This window comes from Biomphalaria glabrata, chromosome 16, assembly GCF_947242115.1.
Source record: "Biomphalaria glabrata chromosome 16, xgBioGlab47.1, whole genome shotgun sequence".
Classification (NCBI taxonomy): domain Eukaryota; kingdom Metazoa; phylum Mollusca; class Gastropoda; family Planorbidae; genus Biomphalaria; species Biomphalaria glabrata.
This window is the reverse complement of record NC_074726.1, coordinates 1986371-1999239: the sequence shown is the minus strand read 5'-3', so window position 1 is coordinate 1999239 and position 12869 is coordinate 1986371. Positions and strand designations below refer to the sequence as shown.

At 38.2% G+C, this 12869-nt stretch overlaps 1 protein-coding gene across 2 annotated transcripts in view; it reads left to right on the top strand.

The window, feature by feature from the left end:
* The window catches only part of LOC106072418 (uncharacterized), a 241028-nt gene that overhangs the window by 60109 nt on the left and 168050 nt on the right, over window positions 1–12869 (top strand). Inside the window, exon 1 of one of the 2 annotated variants that reach the window (XM_056013469.1) lies at window positions 3393–3644. The exons of the other annotated variant lie outside the window; for it this stretch is intronic. The gene's annotated coding sequence lies outside the window, so the exon portion shown is untranslated. Of the gene's footprint in view, window positions 1–3392; window positions 3645–12869 lie in introns of those variants that run through there. 2 annotated transcript variants of the gene reach the window in all.

Sequence of the window (12869 nt, the reverse complement as noted above, 5' to 3'; positions counted from 1 at the left end):
TTACATTTGTTTTTTTTACATCCCAAATGCAAATGAAACTTTTATATAAAAAGTTTTTCTTTGATTAACATGGATTAATGAGCTATGAGCCTAGCACTACATTATTTTGAAAGTTAGCTCAGCCCATTGGTGAACAAGAATTGTCGATATTTTGTTGATTTTTTTTCTTTTGTTGCAAAAATTACATTAAAGAATGACCACATCATAAAATGACCACACAGTCAATTGACGGAAATTCGCCGCTTATCTTCAATTCGATACATGAAAGTCACAAAAAAAAAATGTTCAGTTAGACAAATACAGTCCAGTGATCTTATCTCTCAAGTCAAGCGTGACGGACCTAATCCTGCGACATGACTTCTACACTCCTGAATGCCCACCACCACCTCCACCATTCGACACCCTTGTCCTCCCCCCACCCAACTATATCTGGTGGGTGAACTTCTTCGCATGCAGTCATCTGAAACCAGGGCGGCTTTGAAGGCAAGCATATTTCTGGAAGATCGGATTTCTGTCGAGTAATTTAAAGCGGGATGAATGCGAACAGTTAGCAGTCGTCCAGTAAACAAGGAGTCTCAAACGATCTGTGGTGAAGATGTCATGGCGCAAGCAAACGTCCACCTAAATCTTTATACCCTGACATTAAATTAGATCAGTGATTCCCAAAGTGGTCTATATAGACCCCCAGGGGTCTACGAGACAAAAAAAGTTTGGGAACCACTGAGTTGGATCTTGTATTCTTAGAGAAAGTAATCAACCCATACAGTAAATATTTACACAATTTTTATTTATTTTTTGAAACAAAGATTTTACATATGTTGGTAGGTGTTGTTACCGGTAGTTGACATATGGCACCAAACTAAACCATTGTAGGCGTAATCTCTGTATATAATTCTCTTCGTGGCCCAACCATGCCTGACACCACGATGAAGAAGTCGTGGAAAGATAACGCTTTTATTTTTGCATGTCGGACTAGAGTTACCCCACGTAATTTTCGCGGTGACAGCGAGCGAGGCTCAGAAAAAAAAAAGAGAAAGGGGGGTGTATGTTACGCTGCGGGTCGACTCGTATATCCTAACCTATAAATTTTCTAATAAAATGAATAACTTCCTTTTGTGAACACTAAATAACACTTTGTTTATATTACTGTCAAAATCAACACATGATAAAATGAAATAAATGTACTAGTGTAACTAGCTAGACTATAGTAATAATATCTTTTAACAAAATCTCACTATGATAACATAACCTTTCAGTCCAACGTTCTGGAGTCTGGTCGGGATGGTGGCCTGGTCGTGCGTTTGCGCGCTGGACTGTCGTTTAGATTTATCGATGGTCCATGGTTCAAGCCCTGCCCGCTCCCATCCCCCGTCGTCGGTTTGGACTAGGAAGTAAACAATCTTCAACTCTGAAGGAACATCCAAAACATGTGCAACAAACATTTTACAAACATGATAAAATGACGACACTGCGACCTATGTTGCATCATTCACAGCCAATCATTAACCTCTTCCCACCGTCACCATAAACACACACACACACACATACTCCATAACAGTAATATAAATTTAAACTAATTTTATAGAATTTTGTTTTCTTGTTCTGTTACGCGATCAAATGAAAGACTCAAACTTTTTCTGTTGAGTGGAGAAATTGAGGTTGTCTTGTTATGGTCAGTCGTGTGGTGTGAGCTTCACTCTTTGTCTTTACGATGGTCCCGGGGTTTGAACCTTTCCCGCTGCCATCACCTGCCGTCGAGCTGAGCCGACATCTTCGATATGGAGGTCACGGAGATATTAAGGCCTAATAGTCTGAAAATAACGTCTCAATAAATTTTAAAAAATGTGAAGAAAAAAAAATAGCGTTAGCCTTATTGGAAAGGAAAAAGATTAAAGCACCATTTTCATATCTGTAGAAGATGATGTTAAGGCCATCTATTTCTTTGGCCCACGGTTAACAAAGGTTACAAGTGGCCGGCATGTGCTAGGTAACTATTAGAGCTCGTTGGATCTCGAAATTAAAAATCCTGGTCTTCCACAGGATTCGAACCAGGTCTCCTCGCTTCGGAAGCCGAGCTTTTAACCAATCAGCCTCATCGTCTCCTAAATAATATCGGAGGATATATGAAAAGAACAAACACTTGTATCTCTTATGAACACGAATGCATTTTGAAATTTTGTTTCGCTCCTATTTTGTGTTCAAACTTTTGCTTTATTTTATTAGTGTACAACGCTATAAGGTTCTAGTGTAACTCTACAATAGTAAAGATACAGATGGGAGGGGAGGGGGATAACACGCAACTAATGTATCTGAGAACAGGAGGACCAGGGGAGTGATTGACTTCGTCTTTGACTCGGCAGAAACGTTCAAGAGCATTGAACCGAATCCAGTTGAAGTAAAATTATAAGAAGCATATTCAGGGGCGTCACCGGTTCTTTAGGGCAGATAGGGATAGAATATGGAATATGGACAAGTAAAGTCGTGGCGTAACTCCAGACAGCTAATGCAACATAGTGGCCCATACCTTTGTATGTGTATTTAATTAACTAGAGGAAGATATTTGAGTACAGTTCTATATTCTTTTCTTGAAACAAACAAAAGCAATGATTTTTATAAGCAAATGTTTACAGGCTGTAGGTCTCAGTGTAGAAACAAACAAAATATACAGAAAATCCCAAAGGTGTTGGGCGGTTTAAAAAATACAATTTCCTCCATTTAAATTTCACGTCTGCTTCCGTCTCTGTGGTTTCTCAGTCATTAGCAGTTAGCTCTCTTTAATAGGTCTGGACACTGACCTAAAACGTCGCAGGTCTGGGCAGCTGTGACCTATTTGTTCGTTGCTGCGTCACAGATAGTGACATCACGGTGTGGGAGGGTGCGCTTGGCTTTTTTTTTTTTTTTTGTGACAGCTAGGATTTTGGTACCTTTAGATTGCCCCTGTGTCCACCCTAATGTAATGGGTACCTGACATTAGTTGGGGAAAAGTGAAGGCGGTTGGGTCATTGTCATGGTCTCATGACACACTCGTGAACAGTCGGATTAAAAACTAGTAACCTTTACATCTATAGATGGGAAGGCCTGAAAGGGGCGCACTTTACTTTATAATCTTTCACTTAATCACGAAACTAACACCTGAAGGTCTTTCGTCTCCCAGGGACCCAGGTAAAAGCAGAAGGCGATTAGTAATGAAATATTAATTCAAATCTGTTATTTATTCCATAGATATGAATTAAGGGCACTCCCATTACCAACTGTTAAAAAAGATTGGCAACACCTCTGGAAAGACTTGTTTTGTCACAAGTGCATGTGAATAGTGTACGTGCGTGTATATGTACTACTTCGTGTGTGTGCGTGCGTGTGTAGATATGTGTTTTATATGAATGCGCATTCAGGCCGCCTCGTAATATACTGCCACATGAACTGTCCTCCAGTGACTCCCCAAGTCTTCAGTGTGTAGTGAATAAACAGACAACTCTTGTCTTTGTATGACATATAGAATGAATAGACAGGATTACGCTTAACTCTTCAATCTATATGTGCTGCGTAGATCAGTCCCATTCGTCTTTCGACTTCGATATTTACAAATTCAATGTCTTCGTTGCTTGATAACGTCTAATTAAATCTGTGACTAAGTTTTCATCAAGGTAATTGGATAATAAATATAGTATACAGTTATATCTTGTTGTAAATATATATATATTAGTTAATATGCATCATGGTAGTCAGGGGCGTAGCTAGGAATTTTCCTCTTTGGGGGCCCCTGCATTTTGCGTGATATTTAATTTTTAATGTAAAAAAACACTCATTTGGAACCCCCCTTAAGTGGGTGCCCGGGAGGAGTTTCAAAGTCTTCCCTCCTCCCCCCACCCTAGCTACGCCACTGAAGGGAGGGCTCTTTTTTTTTAATCTCGATCAGGGAAGATATCTCGTACACAGCTAAACCGTACTTTAATGGCGTACGTACTTCCGGTAGAAAAAAAAAACTGAACATTTACAATCGATAAGATTAGGTAATCGAAATCCACCCATCCAAGACAGTGGCGCTACAGTCCATGGATGACCCAGGCCTGCTTCAACACATTTGTATCTCTCCTGAGATTTTCATCCCTCCGAACTCAAAGTGTGTACATCCGCCTCTGCGTTATCAATCCATTGTAATCTTCGAGTCAATTGCCTATTAGTTTTTGCGGGTATACTATTTGGCCACTCCATTACCCAACTGTCTTTCAATTGATCGATTTTGTTTTGATTTTTTTTAATATTTAGTATATAAACTTCTAGTGGTAAAGTTACATCATATATACCTGTATATCTCTCCATATATCCAAACGGAGGCGAGGTGGCAGAGGGGTGAAGCGCTTGACTTCCGAACCAAGGGGTCCAGGGTTCAACTAGGATATTTAATTTTGGTATATAAGGGCGCCTCTGAGTCATCCTAGCTCTAATACAACATTGGTTGGCGAAAAGTAAAGGCGGTTGGTCGTTGTGCTGGCCACATAACATTCTCGTTAACCGTGGGCAGCAGAAGCAGATGAGGTTTACAACATCTGCTCTAGTTATCGCAAGGTCTGAAACGGAAACTTTTTGCAAGGCTTATATCAACTCTGTCTGTCTGTCTGGTAAAAAGTTTGTACACGTTATTTCACCAACAATCATTCTCGGATCAAGTTGAAACTTTGCATCATTATTCTTTGGCATAGACTTGCTTTAATAATTAAAAAAAAAAGGAATCTAGTCAATTAATTACGGGTAATTAATCATTTTGTTTGATATCGAATAAGAGAAAATACTTCTACATTATTGAGATATATAGTTGTAAGTGCGGAGTTCTTCCCCTTATGTAAACGTTGTTTTTTTTTTGAAATGATTTTAGCAAATATTTTGCTTGTGACATCTACACACTGCGACATCTCCGACAAAAGCATCATGGTTAGATATAATGTTTTCGTTGATTGCACACTAGAAGGGCGCCAAGCCGCCCTTTGGTTTCAAGACCCAGTCTCTTACGACTCGCCCCCACCCCCACACACTTTCCCGGTTGTACTCCGCCACTGCTTTCATCGTCAAATATCTGTTCCGAAGAGTCCACATTTGCCTAACTAGATAAAACTTCACGCCTGGACATTTGGTGTTCCCGCCTCCACTTAGGCACACATTCCCGTACATTTGTTGTTGTTTTTTTTTTCCCGAGAAATTTCCCGTACTCAATATCACACGCTTGTCCCGTTTCAGACGAAACACGTGAGTCCAATTTGTCGTGTCCGGCGTTAATTTCCCGGCTCTTCAAACATTGGTCCACTCTCGGTCAACCTCATCACCCGACGCCGTCCTCCTTGTTCCTCCCGCTTCTCGCCGTCCAGCGTCCTCCCTTCCACCAGATGTTTTACACACACACACACGCGCAATGCTTTTTTTTTTTTGATGATTGCAAGTGGAGAGGTTTGAAATGCCAGAATATAATAGACAAACCTAGATTAACATATATATCAATATAAATCAATCTAGATCAACATAGATCAACCTAGATCAACATATATATCAATATAAATCAATCTAGATCAACATATATATCAACATATATATCAATATAAATCAATCTAGATCAACATAGTTCAACCTAGATCAACTTAAATCAACATAGATCAACCTAGATCAACTTAAATCAACATAGATCAATCTAGATCAACTTAAATCAACATAGATCAACACTTAAGAAGGGAGAAAACAGAAAGAAAAACAGGAGCTATAAATAGAACTATATTTATTTCTTGTGCACAGTCATGCAAACTAAGAAACACACAGACACACACTTATGCGGAAAGAGTCCCGTATGGACTCCGAAGGTCACACTGTGGATGGATCTCAAATATTGACTGGACGTGAATCGCCAAGTTCTCAGTTTCCTTGATCTAGATTTAATTGCTAGCGAGTACGGGTACACCCTTCTCTCTCCCCACCTCTGGGAAGCCTCTAGAAAGAGGCGTCTTTTGACGGAGGTCTCGGGCCACGCTGTGGAAATGCCGCTCCCACTTTTAAAACATTGAGATGATTTTTTTTTAAGTTAATCAATTATTCTAATTAAGCAAACTTTTTTTTTTAACAATACATTCACGCTGAAATAGACCCAAAAAAAATTAAACAATCTGGCACACATTGCAGTACTACAATATTCGGCTTGTCTTGGGTTAGAATATGTTAGAATTTATTGCAAACACCGAGTCACGCAACATTCAGCCAAGCCGCAGTCTATGCTCAACGAAAGCGTTAACTCTTTCCCTCCGTAATTATTTTGTCTCATTCCGATAGTATTATTCGTTTTGCTCATTTGTATTTCACTATACTGTTATGATTAAGCTTCAATAACTCTTTTGTTGGTTATCAGAAAATGTTATAGTTGGTATTGAATTAGAGGAGGATACATGCTCTTTTTACATAGTACAAATTAAAGTTTATAAATCCAAAAACTAATTTAGTTTAATGGGAGTCATATCAACGTTGGCATCGTCAATTAGGAGAGAAAGAGTTAAAATATATTAAAAAGCTTCGCCTACAATAAAAGTGGTAAAATGTGTAGGTCACGTTTGTTTGTTGTTGTTAACCCTTAAAGTGCTGAGCTGTTTTACACTGAGTACATATAAAAAGGAAATTGCAATTCTGATGTTTAGAAGCTAAACTACCACACGCGTTTAAAGGGTTAACATATTTCCGATGTTCCATCAGAATTGAAGATTACTACATTCTAGCCCAAACTTTCAAAAGGACGGCGGGGGGTGACTGCGGGCAGAGTTCAAACTCAGTACTATCAACACGATAGCCCAGAGCGCATACCACACGACCATATAGCATATCACATTCCATTCAAGTTTATATTATTACAAGGTGACATCTAGTAAGAAGGAATCCGACACTTTAAAGCCAACATGAAACTAAGTTTCATAATCTCGAAAACTAAACCTTTCCCGATTTGACGTTCATATCAAAAGAATGTAAATGTTCAGTCTTCAATCCAACCCAAGTATTGTTTCTCAAAATCAAACTATGTTCACCAGGTTCAAAGATATTCATTTCCCTTTACTTTGTATATTTTGTGTTTTATTAATGCTGCGTGTTGCGTGAACTGTGTAGAGTATTTCCTAGTTTTTTTTTTGTTTTTTTTTTGGTTAAAAGGCACAGGTTTTTTTTTAAAGAAAATTAATTGCATCTTATAAAAGGAATGCCATACATTGGTTCTCTAGTCAGTTGTAGACAAGACTTGATCTGGAACGCTAAACATGAAAGGGTGGTCTCTAGCCGTGATACGCAACTCCCGTCCGCTGCCAAATATTTACGCCTGAAAAGCCTCGAAACTCCTACGCCATCGAGTGGTAAATATACGATACACATCTAACGTTAGGCTACGCCTGGCGTATTTCTACGTCCTCAGTCCAAACTGTATCTTAGTGAATGGCTTAGTTCCAGAACGGGGAATGGCAAGGATAAAAAAATAGCAATCTAAAAAAAAAAAATAATAATCTCATTTCAAATATTTGACAAGCACACCTGAATGACTCTACACACTTGTCAGTGAGACTTATATCTTCAGGGCATCACGTGTTCTAATTACTGTTCTACTGCACCAAAGTAGGTCAAAATGTCATAGGGACTCTAAAAAAAGTAGGTCTAATAAAGAACAAATATTAATACCATTGATACATCTTTGAGAGTCGCATGGGGACCACCGGTATCGACTTAGCTAATAAAAACCCGGACTGATAACAAGAGTTTAATTTGCGCTTAAACTCAGTCCTGCGAGTGAACGTTCTGTGCACGGACCTCATCCACAGGCTCGACACTTAGAGGGAAATACTTCGTGAAAGTCTTATCAGAGCGCAGTCTTGTGGAAGTCATTGAATGACTCCAATAACTCAAGCCACCGCGTTTTATTTTCTTTTATAGAGAAGGGCTTAAGTATTTGACAAGAATTTATAGGTCAGGGAAGCATTTATCCCATGGGTGTAACTGTTTTGTTTTCTTTCTAAAATATATACAGTAGTTGTGAAAGAGAGGCAGGAAAGAGTGGCAATGGGAATGAGAGAGGAAGGGAGGGAAAGGAGAAAGACAGGGAGGGAGAAAGAGGGAGGAAGAGAGAGAAAGAGAGGAAGGAAATGAGAGATGGTTGGAGAGAGGTGGTTGGAGAGAGATGGAGAAAGAAAGGAAGAGAGGTTAAGGGAGGAAAAAAGAGAGGATGAGAGAGGGAGGGAGGGAGAAATGACGAAGAAGAGTGAGGAGGGAGAGAGAAGTTGGGAGGAAGGGCAATCGGAAATAAGAAGAGAAAGAGAGAGGTAAGGAGGAAGAATGAGAAAGAGGTGTGCTAGAGACTGAAAAAAAAAAACAAGTACTTTCCGAAAAAAAAAAAAACCCTGTGAAGATCCTACCTTTCTCTTTATCAATTCAAGATATTGTGTATACAATTATAGAAGATTTAGAGCCGGCCTTGTATGTTACCCCAACATGCGGTTCGGTCTAAACGACTGTTGTTTCTAGGTCATTCTAGCCGGACTCAGTAAGGACCACTGATTCACTACATCCATGGGGCCAGAAAAACAAACAACAATCCAGTATTCATTGTACATTATTTCTTAGAAACATTAATCTTTCCAGCATTCAACCCCTAAATTGACACGAACACAACTGAAAGTACGCTTCTGGTTACTTTATATGAGATTCAGCATCTAATTAACTGATACTAGTTCAACAGTTACGCTGGGTAGGGCACCTATCCCGTATGGGGGACGACCGTATGCCAAGGGCAGTGCTTTTGGTGAGCTGAAAGGTGGCCGGCGCAACAGAAAAAAAAAAAAGCATCTTAGGCGTCTTTAACTGACATAGAAACATAGAAAGCTTCCAAACGAGGCAGCTGGAGATTTACTACAATGGCCGCGGGTTACACTTTTGAAATCAAAAAGAAATCTACAACCAAATCAGTCGTAGGCGGCAGAAAGAAATCCTAAACCGACCACCGGCAGACAATGGTTAAGTCTGTGCTGGATGTGGCAAAATATATAGGTCGAGGCTGGGATTGCGCAGCCACATGAAATACTTCGGACTTGAAGACATGATTTATTATTACCCTTGTGATAGAAGAGTTACCTAAGTTTTAAAATTTTTAAAGCATTCTCCTTAGTTTCAAAGTAGTGAGCCCAGAAGTTGTTTGACGTTGTGATGGATGGATCCCTAATTATGATTACTTATATCTTACACATTACAAAGTTTATATAAATGAGGGGATACTTACGCCCTGCGCCTATCCATGTGTTTATGTAGTCAGAGACTCAGACTCTGCTAAGCCATTGGTCTTCCTGGTTCAGGCCACCCGTTCAGCGCTATAATGGCTCTAGGGCAGAAGCACCTGCGCATATTTATCCCAGCATATGGAATAAGAAATTTGTCTTTCTGAACATTTATTGGGTTGTGTTTTTTTGTAAGTTTTGGTTCAGTGTTTTGTTTAATTTCTACTTTACTTTGTAATCTCGTATCTGTAAGAATTTGTTAACGGTGTATATTTAGTATATTTTTTTCATACATCATTACTAAAGTGTTTGTTAGGGAACCCAATTTGTTATTCAATAATTTGGAGGAATCTGTGTTGGACTCCATATAGATCTATAATCTTTTAATTATAATTTATTTAATCTAAGAATCGTTCATTATCTTATTATGTTGTGTCTTTTTGTGTTTTAAAGTAGCCAATGTTCCTAATTAGTGGATATTCATTGTAAAACAAAAATGAATAAACAAAAGTACATATGAAACTATAACACAAAGTATGAGAATATACAAACCAAATATGTTATTAAGAAATTCAAGCGGTTATGAAGTTTCTTGGTAAAAACCTACTTACAAAGTTACCTCAATGTCTGAACGCGCAAGTTTTTCTTTTAACCGCACAAAGTCACTGTCCTTGGTCAAACTTCCTGCATCACCTCCCTTTGAAGTGTTGGTCCCTGCTAGGCAGACAGTTAATCCATCTTTGAACTCGTGGATTAACACCCAGGGCTAATAGAGCAGACGTGAGCCTTTCAAGGCAAAGGCTACAGCGATGAGACAATGTCTATTTGGGGAAAGATTTGTCTTCATCCCCTCAGCAATGGGCTATTTGCCATTGAAGTCTTTTCGTTCATTCAGTAACATCTTTATTTCTTAAGTAAATTTTTTTTTGTTACGTAAGCGATATTGCAGAGACTGTAACCTACATCTATATAATTTTTAATTTTAAATGATAATGCCTATGATGCTGTGTTGAGTGCAAAATTCTTCAATTTGTTATACCTTGAATATTGAACAACAAAAAAGCCAACCAGACAGTGGTTCTCACAATCCTTTGATATGGCCATGAGAACAAGAAACTATAATAAATAGAAAGCATCCAAATATTCTAGAAAAATACTCCAAAGTTGATGGAGGGACTACACTATGAATAATTATTTTTGGACGCCTTTACAGATGGTATATTCTATTGATTTACTGTTATGGTGAAATTATTATTATAGCTTTTATATAGCATGCTCAGAGCGCTTTTGGTCCAATCTCATTTGTGGACCAGTGGGGAGGGGAGGGTATCTAGGAGTGCGTGGGCTGACCATTTTTTTTTTAATGGCAACCTTTAAGGACCCAATTCCACATTTTGAAAACCAGAAAGTCCGCACTTTTATATAAAAAGCAAAGAGAATTTAAAGTAAATAAATAAAAAAAAAAAAGACATCACCAGACCCACCTGGGTCAGCAGTGAGTTAGCACATGATATTGTAAAGTATACTTCTTTTAGCTTTATGACTCTTTTAAGACAATGCAAGAATCCCTGTGTGACTTTTTTTTTTTTAAAGCTCCTGAGTAAACTAAAGATTATATTTGATGGATTCTATTTAGTGTAACATACAAGATCGGAAAATATGTACAGGAGGCAATTGTGCACATGAAAGGTTTTTCTAAGGCCTTCTTCAGTTGCGAAGAGACTTTTGATCAACTCGTACAAATAAGATGAATATGCTTGGACATTAGCTATGGTCACAAAAATGTCGCCCACTATCCACGCAACCGATGTAGCTTGGGATCAGGGGTGTGCTGCAAGAGAGTAAATAGTTAAAGATAAATGAGAGTAAATAGCTAGAAAAAATGAGAGATTAAGAACCTTTAGTTTCACAATATGTCACGTTTTTTTTTTAATTACTAAAGTCAATAGACCCTAGTTTTACAATGATTTAAGTAAAATTTATCAGTTACACACTCGACAAACCAATAAAACAAAGTGACTGTAAATAATACAAAGTGACTTCTGTTAAAGCCAAAATGAATCTAAAGCTATCTTCTCTTTTACAATACTGATATCTTTCTCTGTTTTGATCACGGTCTCTTTGTTCTTTCAGCAATTGAGAACATTTAGTTTGCTGCATAGAATCAGGCGTGATTCTTTGCACGCTATCAGCTGAGGTCAACAGCATGGTTGAAGCTGTGTTTGTCAGCAGACTTGAAACTATCGTGGTCAACGTGACCACAGGTCTGATTTTGTGCATGTTTATAGATGGCGTTCTCTGCATGGCTATAACACTGATTAGCAACATGTTTGCAGTTAAGGCCGTCAGTATGCTAACTTGCATTGTCAACGTCTTCAATTTATTTATTAGACTATTTTGCAAATAGTTCTCACTCTGCATGTGTTGTGTGTAAACAGCTAATCTCTTGAAATTGCATTTGCCCGAAAGTTAGACAGTGTGTGACTTAGTTTTGTCAGAATGTCTGTAATTATGTGTGTCAGCATAGTTGCAGGCAAGGTTATCACCAAAGTTGAAGCTGTGGTTATAAGAATGGCCGTAAAAGTGATTCCCGAAATGGTTAAACTCTTCATTGCAGTTTCGATTCTTAGCAAGGTAGCAGCTTTTGTTTCTATCATGGATACATCTTTGATGCTTAGCATGGTAGCAGCTTTTGTTTTTGTCATGGATACATCTTTGATGCTTAGCATAGTAGCAGCTTTTGTTTTTGTCATGGATACATCTTTGATGCTTAGCATGGTAGCAGCTTTTGTTTTTATCATGGATACATCTTTGATGCTTAGCATGGTAGCAGCTTTTGTTTTTATCATGGATACATCTTTGATGCTTAGCATGGTAGCAGCTTTTGTTTTTATCATGGATACATCTTTGATGCTTAGCATGGTAGCAGCTTTTGTTTTTATCATGGATACATCTTTGATGCTTAGCATGTGGGCAGCTTTGGTTCTTAGCATTGTTAAATCTGTGGAAAAATTAATACTGATTTACATCTTCAACCATTCCCCTATCCTTTCTTACCAATATATATATATATATATATATATATATATATATATATAAACAGATTCACCATCACCAATTCCCTTAGTCTGTCGAACCGTTGGGGCACCACACAAGATCTGTTGACCGTCTTTTTCAATTCTTTTGTCTTTTTCCTTTGGATAAGACTTCTTTCAATGGCAGGGCTGTCCATTCTTTTATGTAAAATAAATCGCTCAAGTTGCAAAATATCTAAATCTATGAAGAATGACTATGTCAGTTATAATATAATTCATTAAACTTAGCACTTCAACGCCACCTAAACTTTAATTACAAAATCATTTGGAGGGGTTTTGTGGGACTTGTCTCATAAGAACAAGGCCTGAATTCATTAACGTCAACATTTCTTCTCTTAAATAGTACAGTCCAATTTAAAGAATCCTTTGCAAATCAATACAATTGTATCGGCTATATCTCTGTATCAACGTTACATGTAAATCGAATACAAAATATTCCATTTTGGGTCAGGATGGCTGCCTGGTCGTGCGGTTTGCGCGCTGGACTGTCGTTCAGATTTATCGA